General features: G+C 33.3%; 1 long non-coding RNA gene across 1 annotated transcript in view; it reads right to left on the bottom strand.

The window, feature by feature from the left end:
* LOC128987527 (uncharacterized) overlaps window positions 1-17,767 on the bottom strand; it is a 97,492-nt gene that overhangs the window by 24,887 nt on the left and 54,838 nt on the right. Inside the window, exon 3 of the long non-coding RNA XR_008490246.1 lies at window positions 13,357-13,413. This is a non-coding gene — a long non-coding RNA (uncharacterized LOC128987527). The remainder of the gene's footprint in view (window positions 1-13,356; window positions 13,414-17,767) is intronic.

Below are 17,767 nucleotides of genomic sequence, written 5' to 3'. Positions count from 1 at the left end.
GTACAAACTAATTACCTAAAAACAAGAGGTTAGCTTAGAATCGTTTAAATACATGGAAGCACTGAACAATTATGGTCGTAATCAGTATTTCCTTAGTAATGTTGACTATTACTAAAGGCTCTATTTGAACTTTTCTTTCTATGCATAATTTATTGTTCGTCATGGCCATTGTTTTGCGACTGATCATAAGCCTATCCGTTTATATCAGCATTACGAAGACTATCAATGGTAAGGTTTTGGAACTTAACATGCATACGTTTAGTAGTACCGAGTATTTATATTTCTAAAACTCAACACAGTTGTAAATCAGAAACCTAGTTAAAATTTCCGATTTTAAACCAAATTAAATATTCCTCGAAGGTTTTTTCTGGTTCTTGTGCCTCCAAATTCGCATCATCAAACTATACTCTTTCATTTCTGAGAAAATTTACTACAGGAAACCAATAATAGAAGTGTATACCTCTGTGTTGTATTTTCTTTTATTCTGTAAAGTAGTATAAAATGAGTTTAAAGAGCAAAACTACTATCAAAAGGCAAAAATAGAAACATAAATTCCAACTCGTAACTACATAAATTTATTTAAAACACTTCAGTATCAAATCAAACAATATCCAACAATTTACAAATCCTACAATTTCACAAAAAGTATAGAAATATAGAAACATCAACAACGCCCAATAATAATGAATCTTTTATACTGTTTATAGCCGAAGTAAATCCACCTTTCAAAACAGTCCAAGGAGCGGCAATAAACCATAACCAATAACACCATTAAATCAGCCGAACGACTCCACCACTGTGATTTAAACCCGTATTTATTTTCCAGAAATAAAACAGGTGCGATGGAATTATTAGCCGCTGTTACAGCGTGGCGCGGTAGCCGCGGAGATAAGAAAAAGAACAAGGCGTTCTGAATACATTATAACCGGATTAAAATATCCCGAGGAATATTTATAATGGAGTAGATATACGCGGCGATTCATTACTGAATCGAACGTGAAAATGAAAATATTGGTGCATCAAACGTGGGCGTTGGAGGGGGAGCCAATGCCTCATGAATATGCATGGAGAGCGAACGGCGACGAAATCCTCACAGCAGTGGCGGTGACTTGACGTCTGTTGTGCTGTTCTGATCGTTTATTTATATCGGGCCCTTTGTAAAGGCGATGTGTTTTAGATGGTGTTTGAAACTGGAAATCCTCTATGGCGGAAAAGATTGTTTAGTTTGATTTTCTTATTACAAGCTTAGGGATATGATTTATCTAGCTATATTTGTATATCATATTGAGCGATTTTAAACCAACTGGTTTCATGGTGGTTGATAACAAATATATAACGGATTTTAATCTATCTGAAAATTTTTAAAATTTGTGTTTAAGCCTACTAAGGTTTAACCTTTGACTATTAATAAAACTATACATTCCATTCCCATGTTAAATTTGTAGCCTGATTTTTTATAAAAAATTTCGTAGTTGATGTGAGCCACCGATAGATTGCACTGATCTTAATTACTAAATTCTGTCGAATAATGAACTTATTTACCAAGTCAAACTAAGGTAATGGCTTATGGTAAGCTATAGCAACTGTTAAGGTCAGAGGGAAAAGGTATCAAATAGAATTTTAGACACTAGCGCATTCTGTGACTGGCTCGAGGTGTACTTCAGAATCCAAAAGTCAATGGTTTAACACTGTTTATTTAGGCTGAGATTTATTTTGTGTTGTTTTGAATTAAAAACTATTAAGATACTAGAGTGCGCATAATATGGAAAAATATGTGAAAATATATAACGCACACAAAAAGGGTGTGTTCATAGTAAAAACCCACATTGACTGTACTGTATTTAAAAATAATATAAAACACGTTTAAATGCTTAAAACAAATCAATAAACCATAGGCCACATATTCTGATTTTATTAATTTATACGTGTCGTTGTTAATTATTATATTAAGTGATAATTTGATTTATTATTTTGGCAATACACACCTAAACAACTATTAAAGGTCTATATTCCTATTTTATTAAGAAATAATTACATATTATATAATCTAACCTATATAATTTAATTGTTGATGAATGTCATAAATATTATTATTAATTGAGTAACGCTTCAAAAATAGTTGCCATCTATTGTTTTTAATTTTACATAGTTCTGACTCGAAACATCGACATTCAAACTAAGTACTGCCACTTATAGTTTTTTACTTTAAACTACCGAATGGGAATTATATTAGCTATGTGAATCATATAACCTACAGTATGCTTATTTCGATTTATAACATGAACCAACCATATTTAATTATTTTTTGATTATATGTAAAACATGAGAATACTGTAAACTTATTTACATTTATAAATTTTATTTGAAACTATTTTATACCTTTTCAAACTTATACATTTTATTTTAAACCACTGTATGCTTATTTACATTTATATATTTTTATTTTAACCTAAACTGTATCCCTATTCATATTTGTAATTTTGTATTTGTAGCTACTACATAATAAGTATTCAGACTGATAATGTCTTATTTTTGACTACCGAACATATTTCCAGGTTAAACTTCTCAATTGGAACTAGTGAACACATACAAAGGTTTATAAAATAGTAGGCTTCTTAAAACTGTTAAATAGAATGTTTTGTATATGGCTTCTTATTTTTTTTAAACAACTGTATGGTAATTAAAATTTCGAACTTCTTATTTGAAGATACAGTACTAAATAAATATTTATATTAAAAACGTAAAATTTGAAACTGCTGTTCACATATTTAATTTTAAACCAATTATTTGAAGCTACTAATCGTTTTTGATTTATAACTTCTCATTTGAAACTACAAAATACATATTGAAAATTCATAATTCCTCGTTTGTGCTTTACAAGTATTTTATGTAGCAATAGTTTTGTCAAAACTCAAGGAAATCAAGTGCAGTATATTTATGCTCAAGAACATATTTCCGGCGAAGAATATAGAACCTCTCTTTTGCATCCCCTCTCGAGTCTTGGAGAGCAAACAACAAAAATGTCGCCTTTGATAAATTGAAGCTGCTGCTAAAGACAGCGTCTTTGTCCACAAAAACTAGAGTCGAACTGTTCAAAGCACCAGGTAATTATATACAAGTGCTTTTGAACAAAACGTTTTTAAATTGGTGAAGTTTTGTTTGGTAAAGTGTGTTATTCAATATAAGAAACGTGTCATGTAACTACTTTACATGCCAACAGTATTTCTCTAATAGGTTTGGAAAATAGTTCAATATAAAAGAGTTTGGTAAAAGTTTTGATTTATTTTACGATTTGATGGTACATAAAGTCATGTAAATATACGTGAATTTATTTAAAGGCGATTGTTTCATACAAATATTTTTGGTTTATGTAATTGGAGTAAAAATGTTTAAATACTTTATACATCCTACTAAGCACGAAACCCGACATATTACTATCAACAAATTAAAAATTGAGTTTAACCACCTAAAACCTGCTAAATAAAAATCTGTACATAATACATTTTTGCAAAATTACGTTTCACAGCTACAATAACTCTATTTTATGAAATACTCTATTGCCAGATTTAGTAATTGTAATTGATCTAACAACAAAGCCTTTAAATTTAGTCACTACTAAATTTTTTCAACCTCCTGATGTAGTTAAAAACAAAGTAGCAAAATACATTAAACGACTTCAGAATTAATCATACTTTTATTTGTATTGGTAAAACAAAAGAATACTTTGAGGTTTATCTACTTGAATACATTCTTCTTAATCTAAGTTAGTTCACAACCATTTAAAGAAATATGTAAATGTTAATCTACAAATAATTGTAAAAGCACTTTAAAAACTTTGCTACAAAAAGAGTTTGATATTCTAAAAAGTTAAAAACATTCACCCGATTATAGGTTAGTTTTATTAAATAATTCTATCTTTTATTGGAAAAATCAATAATTATTATTGAACAATTCTATAGTACAGTAAACCTAACTCATTTATATCATTAAAACTTTACTTCAGCCTTTTGCTGTGTAATTTCATTTAAATTTAATAAATTCAATATACGCCAACAATTAAAACAACATATTTTAAGTTCATGCATTAAAGTTGTATCTAAGCTAAGACTTCTTATCACATTAACGAAAACAACTTATTTTGTCGCGTTTCGTGTTGATATCGACTGAATACTTCTCTCTTATTTAAGGACACGTATGGGATCATCCGTTGTGGCCTGGTATAGTGAATAATTGGCTTATACAACACATTTATTCACAATATTAGTGCCGTAATTGTAGATAACAACATAACAATGTAATTTAGTAAACTTTACTGGGAAAAAATAATTTCAAATTTCCTCTTAGGGAATGCATACGTTTGCCTACCCTTATCCTACAATGGTTCACGCACACGCCGGTACAGATCACACGTATTTAATTGGTTACCGATGAGAGGGAGGAATGAAGTGGGGGGGGGGTGGGGGGGGTGCTTTGAAATATCAGTTACTTAGCAACGGGACGCTCTGCCTAGAACAGCGAGGATCAAAACGTGCTTTGCAACTGCCTACGCGTGCGTTCGTTGTTAACAAACAAAACAAGATCAAAGTCAACTCTATTGCAACTTTAATTGTTCGTTTGTATATGATCTAAAACATATATTTAAAATCTATGTAGCAATAGATATTCGTAATTGCGATAAAAAAATGCTTTCGATTAAACATTATCCATAAAAAAATGGATATGCTAACAATTAACTTTAAGGTTAGTTCCGTCCGGTCCAGGTAGTTAGGGGTTTTATGTGTACTAATCGGTTCTCGTCATTAAACTTTTTCAGAAGTATTTTAACGACATTTGGTTCATTAAAAGATCCAATCATGAACAATTAATTGTCTTTTCTCTGGTTTTATCAATAAAACACAAATCATAGCATAAAAAAAACGTGACTAAAGTGAAACCTACAAAAACAGTGTCAGACATACAAGGTGAGAAATTGATTTATACAAACAAAGTCAACGATTTTACAGTAAGACAAAGCATTACCAAAATACTCCAGAATGTATATAACAACACACGTCTGCACTTTGGAAGTTAAACGATATGTGTATACAAAATAAACGTGAATTACATTTTTTATTAGCAGATTCCTGGTGTCTGGAACGATTCTGAACTGCGAGTAGTTTTATGATTTAGTTGTAGTATCTAATATTGCAGTTACCGAACTCCTCCATAAAAACCTGAGAGCTTACACACCAGACTATGTAGATTTACACAACTAAATGTAACGTAGATATCCTCAGATTAGAAAAATATTCATTTTCTCCTAAGGTAACAAAACATTTTGTTTAAATGTTCAAAGCTGTGAAGGATAACATTTTTTAGTCTAGTTAATGGAAGTGTTTTGACTATACTACGTTTCCGAATGAAACGAAACTTCTCCCAAGTGTTAAAAAACAACATAAAACGTTAAGGTAGGTTAGGTTAGGGTAGTTAGAAGTTAAGTAAGTGTAGATGAAAGATTGTCACTTAAAGTAGTGTAGTCATAATACACCAGAAAAAGTCCTTAAGTAAAATTAAAACCAACAAAACAAGTCGTGCGAAAAAAATCGATTACGATAAATGATTATTTTTGGACCAGTAAATGAATTACATCATAGTAACCCTCAAGCTTATACACACTATGTAGTTTACACAACTAAATGTGGCCGTCTACCCAGCGTCCTTCCACGTCGTTTGAGGCGTCTGATTAGATTAAGCGCCGCGGCGCCTAACCGAGTTACCCAGCACAATCGGGTTATCATAAATATATGTAGGGTCCCCGGCTCTAACAGGCTCTTGTGGTCATTTGAATATCCCCCTCCCTTGATTGGCTCTTTTTGGGCCCTAATTTGTTTAGGGGACGCGCGATTGTTCTCTTCTCTCCGTTTTTGCTTCCGGAAGATAAAGCGATTTGGGTTGTGCAAAATTGTGATTTATCTGGTCTACGTTTTGGGATGGTTGAATTAGGTTTTGTTTGTGTGGTGGTGCAGGTACTAATTAACAGTTTTTGTGTGAGATGTTTGGCAAAATCATTGGTTTGTTGTTATATCGTGTTAAAGGTTGTTTTCGAATGTGAGATTATTTTGACTTTGGAGACTAACTTTACAGTTTAGATACCTTAACACGATCTGGAATATTCAGCATATTTCTAAATACACTCGTATACATATGATGGAGAGATAGACAGGTTTAATTTTTGTTTCAAGAGAACACAGCTTAATAAGATCAACCTAAACATTTAAACAGCAAACATTTCCCCTTACGTTTTTTTAAATTCCTCACTTGGACATTACTTGTGAGCGGAAAAGGTTTGTTTCCAAATTTAGGGATAGAAGTTTCTTAAAAAGCTTCTTGTAAAACAGCACACACGATTAAATAACATAACAAAAACCTCCATGGGAGGTTAAACTAACCCATTTATCAAGCCAATAGGCCTACAAGTTTTAATTTTCTCATCCAATATTTACCTGCATACCCAACAAATTCAAAACCAAAACAACTCCGACACGCAACAATACTAACCACTCGTAGCGCTAATGACGAAAGTAAACAGTTGAAAAACTAAATTGAAATCAATAAACACGAAAGGTGGTACCCCTGCGAGTGATTTGTCCAATTACCGACCTGGTAATCACCATTTCTCTCCAGTTGGTAGTTGGTACTGGCTTGAGTTGGCACTCCTGTCGTGGCGACATGCTAACCTCTCGTTACTCTACTAACAATACACTTGTTTTATACTCTATGTAATAATCCGCGCCATTCCCGCCTAATGAGGCGTCCAAACCACGTGGTTTATGCGGTTTCCGATATTCGTGTTCTGCAGGACCGTTCTCATTGGTCGAGCGGCGATGCGAAGGCTGTAAAAGGAGTCCGTAATGACCTTTGGGCTTCTGAAATGTCAAAATCGGAAAAACGTGATTCTGCGGTGCTGTAAATCTCGCTAAGTGAGACTGTAAACATTGTTATTTTATTGGATGTAGTTTTAGTGCGTAATTCGGAAAACGTGAGTAAATAACGAGAGGGTTAACGGTGCTTTACTTTATTTTGTATCAACGTCAGAAGCAATATTTAACTGAGAAAACTCTATTTAGGGAAAGCTTTTTAAATGCTAATTTTTTGTGCGTGGAAAAATTGGAAATAGTACTTCAGTAACGCAAAAAAATAGTTGTTGTGATACACCAGCGTTCTCTCATGGATGTACTGGTTTTGGAATTTCTTCTGAATTGTTCAATTAAACTCTCTACTTCGACTTCCAACACTTTAAACAAATCATTTCTTGCTTCCAGTCGAAGTACACACGCTCTGAGATGTAATGCTGGAAATGGGGTTCTAATAACCAATTGGCGATTTAAAAATCTGCCATAATCAATGGGATTTTAATAACTGGCCTGGTTAGTTAAGAAGCTAATCTTAAGTAAGTAACAAAGCTAAACAGGGCTAATTATCCCAAACTCGAATCAAATTAACATTTTTAGGTTTATATAATTATAGTTTATATAGAATATGGTTTAAATTTTTATAAGTCACCATCTCACAATAAGGACAGCTACAACAGTATCTTGAAATACTTAACGTTGATGCTAACCTAGCTTTTTATTAGGTACATCAAATTTCCTAATGAGTTCTACTAAACAACAACTCCGTATGCAACTCAAAGTAACATCCATACAAAATCACCGGGTAAGGGCAAAACAGTAGCGAAAATTAATACGAAGGTAGACCGCGAAATTACAGCCATCTCGGCAGCGCAAAACGAAGAAAAAACAGTGACAAACGAGAATACGCGTAAAATCTACGAAGATAACAATCATAACGATAGCCAATAATGGAACGGGGTAATTTATAGTGTCAGACAAAATATGTGCCATTAGCGTGGAAGGAGTGGTTGGCTACCGGTGTTCGGTGGATGGCTCATCTATATGCTACCCGTGCCCCACTGGCTCATTATACCGACCAATAATTAAAATGTAAAGTGATTAAACTCGGCCCGCAATGATATATAAGTTAATTACCTGGCTTCCTGCAATTCGCTTAATTGATATTCGCTTCGATTCTCCTATTCGTTTTGTGGCGGGTTTCAAGTTGTCTGGGTGACCAATTTGATGAAGAATTGTTGAGGTTTGGTCTGAGTTATTGGAGGAGGTGTTTTGGATTTGGTTAATCATGGGAATGTTTTGTTATGTGAAATGAAAATGGTTTTATTCTTTGACTTTACACATCGAAATTAGTATTGATTATTGGTTTGAATAGACGAAGAAACAATTTTCGGAGCATCGTGTTCTTATCAGTATTTTATCAAATAATTATAGCCCATCATTGTATAAATTGTAGTCGTTGTTTAGTTTATTTTTATATTTTTCGTATAAACTCAATTGGTTGCTTGTTTATCGTTATAGACCAACCTCGAGCACTGTACTTAATTCATTATTTCTTGAGGAAACAAAGAAGTCTTTACTGATATTATTTTAGAAACTATTCTTACATTTACTACGTTCATCGCAGCTAATTCACTAAAACAATAATATTTAATTTCGTATATTCATTAGTTTGTGATAATAGATGAGGCTTTTACTGTTTTATGTGTTCTCACAAATCTAAAGAGTCAGTGCTCCGTAGCTACAAATTATTCCTCAATTGCACTGTTTATTTAATTTCGCTTGTCAATTACAAGTAACATTTCATAATACTAATTCTTTAATTGTAACAATAACGTTTTAGCAGTCACTTACATTACAACACAATACGAAAAAGACCAGTTTAGATTCCAGACAGGTATTTGTCAATGATCGCCCGTGTGATATGATATACGAGCCCACCGAACCGCGTATTAACAGCTGATATTGAAACTCGGTGAAATAAAGAACAGCTGATTTATCGTCGGAGTGTCAGCCACAAAATAATGTCTCCGATAAATTGTTCTTTAAATACCTCGAGAGGAGCAACCGCCACCTGCGCAGGGACAATAAAGTGTCAATCGATGGGAGGAGGTTTATTGTTGGGGGGAAATGAGTATTAAGCTAATTTCATTAAAATTTACTACAAAAATGTTAGTAAATATAATTTATTTGGTTTAAGAACTCGTAAAAATCGATTTTGATTGTAGTAAATAATCTATACAGCATGTATTTATTAAAATTGGGTTAGTGAACAAATTTTCAACCGGGTGGGAGATTACATATGTTTACAAGAGATACATAATTTTAATGTAACTGGGTGTTACTACAGGACTAAATTTTAATTCACTCCAAGCGATTTCGTGCCTCCAAACAGTCGTAACACAAGTCACACCGAAATAGGACATATTTCTCTTGACCGTATCTGCATGAAAAGAGTAGCCAGTAGTGACTTGATACTCCATTCTGAGCTGTATTACAAAGCTGCCATCAAAAGATTTTTCAATCATTTGTCTAATTACGAAAGGCGACAGTTACGGTATGTATCTGTCTGTATCTCTGTATCTCTGTCTGTATGTCTGTATCTGCCCTAGTACCAACGTAAAAAGATTGAAGTCTAATAGGTCTAGTTAGAATGTAAATATTGGGTTAGCATGTACCGTATTAGGTTTGGTTCCTCCATGCATTTTCGTACCAAGTAAATATTACCAGATACCTATACCAACTTATATCTTCCCATTGGACATTGTTACTATCGATTTTTGTATTTTACGCGACCAGACCGTCCAATAAACTTTTCGGACCTATTGTTTAGGATAGAACAATCTACGTTAAGATGGATTTTAAGAATCGAGAAATTTGCGTATACTTTGTAACGGTAAAAACCATTTTAGATATTTTAGTACCTAGTATTAGTCTTTCCTATTACCACAGACCAAGCCCATTTAAATTTATTATGGTTTGAAATAAGTGTAACTTTTGTAAATTTGTAAATATTTTACTTATAAAATTTTAGTAGGCTAATAATTTGTATTTTATTTTTAGTCCAGATATTTAAATGGATTGTTCTTTTTTTGTTTGTTCTGTAAATAATATACACGATGTTTTTGTTAACGATGATTAATTTGACCAATTTTTGCTCACTTGCCCTGGAATTTTGAACATTTTGTACGTAGAGTAATTAAATATAAAGTCAATTTTGAAGTCTGAAGTTTTGTTAAAATTCCTATACTGCTTTAAGTATTGATATAATTTTGTATTGCAAGTCATAAAAAACATAGAAGTTTGTCGGCCATTTTTTCCAATTTGAGGTGTGTGGCTAACTGTTGTATGAAACAGAGATTACAGCTAATTTGTCATAGCAATCTGCGGTTGTATACAAAACTAATATTTATGAGCTTGGTACTAAAGTTCAGAGAGCTCATAAGCCCAGTAATATGAATGAGTGAGTATTGTAGAATTTGGAACGTATATATTCACAGTCACTCTTTCTAGCGGACTTTTTAAAACTTCTTATATTAGTGGTTTTTAAGCTTCATCTCCTGTTTTAGGTATATCTTTTCTCTTTACTTTCCTATAAATGATAAACATAACATAAAGTATAGCACGATTTCAAAGTTCAAACACAAACTCTCAGCCGTCAGGGCTGTGAGAGCCAAAATTGACCACTGCGCGGAGTTGGACATGTGCCGCGAGGGATCCGAAGTGACCACTGCGCGGAGTTGGATAGTCGGTTTTGACAGATTTCTGACCACTGCGCGGAGTTGGGATAAGCCCATCGTAGGGCCCTGGACTAACCACTCCACTAATGTTAGGGGGGAGACATTTACGAATCTAGTACCGAAAAGTTTATTTTAAATATTTCCACATCTAGTACTGTCTTTCCTTTTTATCTAATACCAACACATGCGTTTTCTATAACGTCAGACAATATTGTTTAGGCTTACTAGGCTGGATCGTACTCCGTTTAGTTCTTCAACACATTTCCGTATCTAGTAAATATTACCAGGGGCCAATACCTGTTTATTCGATATTAACTCGATCGTGTCACAGTTCGTTAAGTGGTTACCGTGAAAATTTCGGACCGCAACGTTTAGGCAAAGTCATACTAGGTTTAATTATCGACACTCTCGTACCTAGTACAAATTACTGTATAGAGACCGATGAAAAGTTACTTCACAGGTTAAGATAAACCGTAGGGTCCGCGACACCGAGATATTTTCGTACCTAGCACCGTCGTATTATAGACCAATACCCGGGTTTTCTATATCGTATCACCGATCTTGTCACAGTCTTCCTACGCGGCCGGACCGTCCCATAAACATTTCGGACCGTATTGTTTCCACGCCGCGGGCTGGGGCGGGACGAGCACGACACCGCGACAAAAATTATCTCCGTATCGGCTTTTTAATTCATTCACTCATCCCACGGGCACGGGGCATTATAATTACATATTATTATATTGTAGACCGTTTTATGCACGGTTTCAATTTTCGCGGTTGATCAAGCCTTGGGCGGGGACGGTTTTATTTTATTGGTTCTCGGTTGCGTCAGTCGTCCGCTAGGAGCGTCTTTGTTGGGAGGATCGAGTTGGGTGAATAGGAGAATGTATACAACCAATCATTTATAAGGGTTAATTTTAGATCTTAAAAGATTGACAAGTTGGGTAATGGGATTTTCAGTTTGTCATCTGAAATAGTTTAACGCAAAAATCTAAATAAGTAGTTTTTCAAGTAAATGATGTTTTATTTTTGTTTCTAGCTAGGTTTTACTATTAACAAAAACATTTTTTTTAACAACTCGAGCTCAGACAACTGAGGTCCACGATGGCAAATTTGTCTGTAGACAAGCTAGTTTAAAGGCAGTATTAAGAAGGTTTTAATTTGAAATTATTTATTTAGTTTCATACAACTTTATATCAATTTTTTTATTTTTCAAGCTGTACTTCTTTGCAACTTTTGGTCTTTTATGTTTTGGTTACGATTATTGTAGAATAACACTGATTTTGATTTGATTTTCACTTTTAGGATATAGTATTCTTGGAATAGGAAGGACTATTTCTACATTTTATGCGTTTTAAATATTTTAGCTAACGTTTTTTTTTCGTAAAAAAAGTAAACACTTTTTAGCGCTTGAAATAGATCTTGGTTTGTTTTGTTAGTATAATACAAGACGTTATGCAACACTAATTAATATGTTTACTGTAGATGTTTACAGGGAAATAAGTAGATATTAAATGTGTTACGATGGATAATTTCTACAATTAATTTTGTCAAAGTGTCTAGTACAAGTTACTGTCTCGTTTAAACAGTATGAGTGTAAATATATGTTTCAAGTGTTATTAGACGAATTTTTATTTATTCTTCGTAGTTATTCATACTAAGAAGTATTTGTTTCTGGTATATTTTTTTATAATAGAAAGCTAATAAGGAACACGAGCTTTTGACAAACCCGTAAGTCGCACACCTATCAACTGAATTTGAAAATAAAAGGTCTTTATGAGGAGTTTCTTTGAAAAATATCAGTTTGTGATAAACCCTTCCTTTAGGGCACGAACCTCAATTACAGGGCCAATATTTTAATCACTTTAAAATATTTATATTTAAATCCGCCAGCCACACATTTGTTTGATTCATAACTGTCTGTTTACTTTTCTCATGAGTAAAACTTTAGATTCTTAAACATTGTCTATGTCAAGATTAAGTTATTAGTTATTGATTCTGCCTCACATGTTATTAACAAATACAAGAAGAGATCTTCAATATAATAAGCAAGTATGATTGAACTTTACCTCTATTTTCCATGGTAAGTATGCAACTGTATGTAAAAATACATACAGTAGCTTTAAAGAACCACATTCATATTCACTTCTGTATTTTCACCTATTTGCCAAGCACAGACAAAGTAACTACTGTAGTAAAAGTGTTCTACTTCATATTCTACGAAGTCAAGTTTTTGTACAATTGTATGCATACGAATAAATAAAGAATATAAAAGACAACAATGGAGAAATAAAAGTATAAAATATAAAAAACGTGTATAAATCAATTTTAAAGTTCTAAAAGGATTTATACATCAGCTGGATGTTCGCCACCCGCACTGGCACTTTGCCCCTTGTTATTGTCAACTAGGGTTTATATCACTTCACCAACAGTTTTAAAAAGGTACGGTGTGAAAATTTGTATCAATAGGTTTTTCTAAGTTATGTAAACCCAATTATTTTTAAAGGGGTTATCATAAAAAAAAGGTTAATTGTTGAAGATGCCTCTTTTGGCCTGTTCATAGGGGCCTTAGGCATGCGTGAAGATAATTAAGTAACCAATATAATACAGTAGTAAAGTTAAATCAAATTTGAATTCTACCGATATTATGTCTCATAGTGGCATTAGGTTTGAACAATTGTGTTGACATACAATTCTTTGGTGGCTATATAGAGTTTGAAACTTACATTTTATTTCTCGGTAACTACGAGGATTTTAGTTCGAGGCGATCTAGGGGCGAGGACCTGAAATCAAAGACATAGTAAATAGTAATTTGCTTGAGATAAAAATGTTGTATATACTCAATAATTGTACTGCAGTATACATAGAGCACATTAAATATTATGTGCTTTATGGTAGTATATCAAAGTTTATTCAGGCTTAAATAGCTTCGGTATGTTATTTGAAACCTTTTTAATGAAACGCAAGTCGAGTCAAAACCATTTTGTACATTTGTTGAGTCTAAACAAGATCATTGTAGCCTATTAGGCCACCCGATAATGTTTCCAAAATGTTATATTTATTATTTCGTCCCATTTATAACATATTCATATCTATGTTTGTGTAGACTATTTTTAAGTTTTTAATCAATCTTATGAGATTTGAAAATGGAGTTATAATACTCCGGAATTAGTGTTCAACTGTTATAGACAGGATTGAAGATGACAAAAGGTACTTAGTTTATACTATAGTAGGAGTAATTCAACAACCATTTACTCTGAGATTCTTCTCCCATGACACAAAACTATCATCCTCGATCCATCGTAGACAAGCGAGTGGTAAACAAATCGTTAGCAGGGTAGGATAGGTTAAGAAAGTGTTGATCAGGTATGTGTTATAATGATTGGGGGGGGTACATAGAGGGGTGGCTCAATACGGGGGGGGGGGGGTGACGCCGGCGCCCTGAGCAACGCCTCACCAGCAGTAGTGCACCAACCCTCGGTAGAGTTGGACTTGGGGGTAGAAAATATATTTTCATCAAGAAAAATTCCTATTTTAATTTTCCATTTACCCTCTTGTACAATGATCTTGTACGAATTGTTTTCAAATGGCGAATAAAAGAACGAGAGATACTCTCAGACTACAGATACTTTGTCTTTAGTACACTTAGTAGTTAGTATATTTAAAAAATGATTTAAACATGCGCTTAGCTCTTTGATTCCTTGTAAGAGTCTACATAATAAAATGAATCACATGAAAAAGAGTCAATGGGTTGGATAGACCTGCCTTGCATTTTATAGTAAAACACGACATAGTTCTACAACTCCTTGTTAAAACAATGAAATTGACGCCCTCAATGTTTAAGCTAACAGTTTTAAAGCTATATGTATTGTTTTACTAAAACTATTGTTTCCGAAATTTAACATGTTCAGAAAACATAAAATACAAGTTACACGGATTTAAAACTTTACCAGTATATCGTTTGTATTATTTTATTACAGTTCATATAGCCCTCGCGTTAATGTTGAGTACGGTTTACCAAATGTACTGAGTACAAATTGTATAAAAAATGTTTAATTGTATTATAGTAATTAATGATACCCAAATTGAAAGATTTAGTGTCAAAGTATACACGAGTTAAAAAAAATAACAAGCTGAATAAAATAAACGAAAATTGTACATTTTACACCAATTAACTAATATTTATTTTTTGGAAAGTCCAAAATTTTTTAACATATAGCCTAAATAATCGTCTATTATTAACTATCATCATGCACCCTTAGGGGAAGTATAAGAATCACAAGACGAAATCATGGTAAATTAACTTCATATATGAAATAATAAACATAAATTACTATGCTCGTGCTGCAAATATTTAGTATAAATCAGTTTTTGAGCAAGTATGAATACACCTACAACAAATATAACATCATAAACATAAAACAGCAAAAGCACTCGAAGACACTGACCTAAACGACCCAAACACAACCAACACGCGAGTACAATCGACCAAAACCACAACCAATCACGAGATCGAACATGGATTCACCTACAACAGGAAAATGTGGAGAATCTACAAAAATCCAGTTTTGTAAACAATGAATAGGAAAGTGAGTCATGCCAGCTCGGACAATGCTGCTCCCTACGCGCCCCCTCATGTAACATTCATAAGATGCAAAACAGCCACCCCCCGTCCGTGGTGGCTTAAAGCCGAACCGTCGAGCCGCGCCGCATACCTCCACACAGCACGGCGGGGGCTGACAGTGCGGTGTAGAGCAGGTAACGTGTGTATGCCTGATAATGTGTGTAACGGAGAAAAGTGTGTAAAAGGTGCTGATGGTATGGTATAACCGGGTGATGATAGTGAGGACAAAAGCTGATAGGAGGTGATAGGAGGCCTATTAGGAGCTGATAATATGGTTGATAAGATGGCGAAATGGGGATTTTGTAGAAAATGGTGGGATTTATCAACTGATGACCTGTGTAAAAGGGGATAATGGTGTTTATAGTAGTTGATAACGTATGTAAAAATATTTGATGATATGGTATACTGGTAAAAAAAACTGTACAACATAGTTGACACGTATACATGGCTTTTAAAATTATTTAAAATCTACAAAAATTAGTAAATAACAAATTCAACATGGTGACAACATGTATAACAATTGCTAATAACATGCCAAACAAAAGCTGATAAAGTGTATAGCCATACTGATAACGTGTATAACAATTCCTGATAAAGTGTATAACATTTGCTGATAACATGTATAACAATTGCTGATAACGTGTATTATAATTGCTGATAACATGCAAACAAAAGCTGATAAAGTGTATAAAATAATGTATAAAAATTACTGAAAACGTGTATAACATATTGCTGATAACGTGTATAACACTGCTGATAACGTGTATAACAATCGCTGATAATGTGTACAGCAATTCCTGCTGATTACGTGTATAACAATATCTGATAACGCGTAAAACAATAGATTATATCATCAAGTATATAACAATACCAGGTGTAAACAATTGATGTTAAACCCGTTGCTTGATTTCAGAAAAAGTGTTTAATTCCGTAAACTGTACTGTGACTTAATATGCAGGTTTTACTCGTAACAAATGGTTTGACAAGGTACAAAGCTGAGGCGGTATTGGAGCATCATGTAGCCATTTGTCCCTCATCGATCTAATGGCGAATACAAGAGGGTAAACGAACGAACTTCGTGTTTCGGAGAAGGCAGTTTGTGTAGACTCTAGTATAATACAACACACCTGAGGTTTAAGAAAGTTAATAATCAACACTTTGTGTAGAAACGAATTGTATTTAACATGTAAAATATGTTAACAAAATGTTCATGGTATCAAGTGCAAAGTCGTAATATGATTATACCCACAAGATTTTAAAAAATTTTCACATTTTCTTATAACGTCACGAAGATAGGTGTTATAATTAACAATTAAAAATTTGTACTTATAAATAAATTTAAAAAAATATTTAACTAAAAAAAACAACACATGAGTTTTTATAATTTATAGAACATTTATAGAAAATGGAGCTATGGAGCTGCCCATGTTTAGATATTTTACTCTGTCCAAATTATTTTTTATTTTTTTTTGTGTGTTGATAGATCCTGTATTTTACCTCTAGCAGACGACAACTCCGATCTCACGTCTCGACAACAGGGATCGTCATTTTGGCGGGAGTAGTCCACGATTTTGGCACCCGAATTCACATTTGGCCAGGTTCGACCCCTGTCCAACAACAGTCAAGATGTGAATAGAAATTGATAATCTTGTGTTGAATCACCACTATGAATGTTTAGAGATCAATATTTTAAGAATGAATGAAAGGGAAAACAATGGCTACTACTACTTCATTAAAAACGTGTAAATATTAGAAATAAAGTAGGTCATTAAGTAAGTGCATTACAAAATACCCAAACGAATATGAATAAGTTGAGGTGTGAAATTGTTCTACCACATTTTTTGTATTAGCTGGGGGGGGGGGGGGTTAGTTGGGTTAATATGCACTAAGAAAATTTTACTAAAAATGTTTTTCTGTTGAGATTAAAACCATAACCATAACGACAAACGTGAAAATATCGAGTAAGGCCCATCCAAACGTTTAACAACGAACGTTTTACCATTGATGTTGGATCCTGCAGATATACTTCACACCCAGTTATAAAATAATATAAATAAATAATATGATATAATATATAAATAATATGAAGCCTATGTTGATGCGTTAAACGCCCGTTTACGTAAGCATGCTGTCCACTTATAATGTTTGTTGTTATTGTTGTTATAATGTTATAATGTTTACCTCTTATTATTGATTATATTTACAGTTCATGTTTTACTTTTATGTTATAATACCAAGGGAAGAAGCAATGGTGAAAGAAAACACCTTTTATTTGTTTGAATTCCTTTCAAAGGTAATGGAATAACAGAGAATAAATAAATAGTAAACATCAGCATACCAAGTAACCAGTCAAAACTATACATTTAAAGCGTCCTCAGCCAAAATCGACAAATCTACGAGGGACTAAGTTCAGTCTGTAGTTTTACGTTACATTGACAACAGCATATATCTCCGATCGTATTTAAGCATAGAAATTAAAACCCCAAAAATCAACAAATATGTTCCAAATTTAG

This window comes from Macrosteles quadrilineatus, unplaced genomic scaffold (assembly GCF_028750875.1).
Source record: "Macrosteles quadrilineatus isolate MER2022 unplaced genomic scaffold, UCM_ALF_1.0 Scaffold_2__2_contigs__length_208266976, whole genome shotgun sequence".
NCBI classification, from domain to species: Eukaryota; Metazoa; Arthropoda; class Insecta; order Hemiptera; family Cicadellidae; genus Macrosteles; species Macrosteles quadrilineatus.
Note: the sequence above shows the minus strand (reverse complement) of the source record. Positions and strands in the feature narration are given on the sequence as shown.